General features: G+C 44.7%; 1 pseudogene; it reads right to left on the reverse strand.

The window, feature by feature from the left end:
• Positions 1-445: 445 nt before the first annotated feature.
• Positions 446-1,409, reverse strand: LOC133102416 (heterogeneous nuclear ribonucleoprotein A1-like; annotated as a pseudogene).
• Positions 1,410-2,001: the final 592 nt, after the last annotated feature.

The following is a 2,001-nucleotide window of genomic DNA, read 5'->3' on the forward strand; positions in this document are numbered from 1 at the left end:
AAATAAGGGAAATTTAGACCTCCTTCTAATTCAGAACTATGTTCATATTTTCCTAGGGTTAATGCTTACTCATTCACTTCAATGTCAATGCATGTTTTATTTATTTAAAAAGACACATTTATTCAGGTTCATGATCAGACTATTACATTTAGCAATCAACAGCATGGGTGCAAAAAAAAAACCCTACATTAAAACCCGTTGTTGGAATGCTTTACACTTTCCACAGAACAGAAACTAAAATACCTGTTATACAATTAGTCACAAATACAGTCCTCAAGGTTTTTTTGCCCATACACATGCGTATTGTCTAAAACATGTCTTCTTTGTAGCAGCTAGGCCCTGCCACCACTGTGCTTGGCTGAGTTCACAAATCTGTTGTAACCTGTAGCTTCCCCGTCACTTCTCTGGCTCTCCTGTCCTGCTAAGCTTTGTTTCCTGGCAGTAATTAAAACCTTCTGCCACTGCCAGAGCTCCTGCTGCTGCTGGAACCGCCACAGCCACCTTGGTTTCGTGGTTTGGCAAAGTATTGGCTTCCACCACCACAGGGGCCAGCACCTCTGCCTCCAAAGTTTCATCCTGTTATGGGTCCAAAATTTGAAGATTGATTGTTGTAATTGCCAAAATCATTGTAGCTTCCGCCACCTCCAAAATTGCTTCCATCATTACCAAACCCATTATAGCCATCCCCACTGCCATCATATCCACCGCTATCACGGCTGTCACAAAAGCCACCTCGGCCACTGAAGTTTCCTCCACAACCAAAGCTGTCATTCCCACCAAAACCACCTCCACGACCACCACCAAAGTTTCCAGAACGACTTCCAGCTCTTTGGCTGGATGAAGCACCAGCCATCTCTTGCTTAGATGGGGCTTTCCTTACTTCACAGCTGTGGCCATTCACAGTGTGGTATTTCTGAATGACAATCTTGTTTAATGAGTCATGGCCATCAAATGTTACAAAAGCAAAGTCTCTCTTTTTGCCACTGCCTCAGTCAGTCATGATTTCAATCACTTCAATTTTCCCATACTGTTCAAAATAATCTCTTAGGTGATGTTCTTCAGTGTCTTCTTTAATGCCACCAACAAAAATCTTTTTCACAGTTAAGTGGGCACCAGGTCTTTGAGAATCTTCTCTTGAGACGGCCCTCTTTGGTTCCACAACTATTCCATCCACCTTGTGTGGCTTCGCCTTCATGGCTGCATCCATCTCCTCCACAGTGGCATATGTGACAAACCCAAAGCCTCTGGAGCGCTTGGTGTTTGGATCCCTCATTACCACACAGTCTGTGAGCGTTCCCCATTTGCTCAGAATGGCTCCTCAGCCTCTCATTGGTTGTTTCAAAGATCACATATCTGAGGAGGAGCTTCCGCAGCTGTTCAGGCTCTTTGGGAGACTCTGACTTAGACATGACGGCAGTGGAGGGGGGAGACATCAACGATGCTTACTCCCCAGCGTCCACTGGCAGAAAGGAATAATCTAACGAACGTATCTCCCAATGCATGTTTTAAATAGTGAGCTATTTATAGGGCACTTACTCTTATGTTAAGAGCTGTTTGATCATCTGAGGTCTGACTGAAAAAGCAAACAAACAAAAAGTTCCTATTTTCAAATAACTAAATCTAACTGGAAGAATGCAACAAAACCAGAAACAGCTGTGGTGCAATTAGTTTACTGGTGCAGACGGATGACAGAGAACTTGAATCTGGTGGTTGCAGGAATGCCTGGAGCTGACGTGACAAAAGTGGTGGGACTTGATTTGAATAAAAAGAAGAGGAGGGGGGAAGGGAAGGGTGAAGAGGAGAGAAGAGGAGGGGCTATTATAGCCCAGAAGCTCTTGCACCCCCAAGGCTAGCACTGTAGCTGGCCTTTTATAGAGGATCAATAATGTTTGTTCATAAAAGGAGGGAAGATGGATGGGGGGTAGGGGCACAGCTGAGCTGCCTCAGGGGACAGAGAGGAAACGGACCTAGAAACATGACAAAGAGGGGAAGCAGATGATG

Source organism: Eubalaena glacialis, chromosome 12, assembly GCF_028564815.1.
Source record: "Eubalaena glacialis isolate mEubGla1 chromosome 12, mEubGla1.1.hap2.+ XY, whole genome shotgun sequence".
NCBI lineage: Eukaryota > Metazoa > Chordata > Mammalia > Artiodactyla > Balaenidae > Eubalaena > Eubalaena glacialis.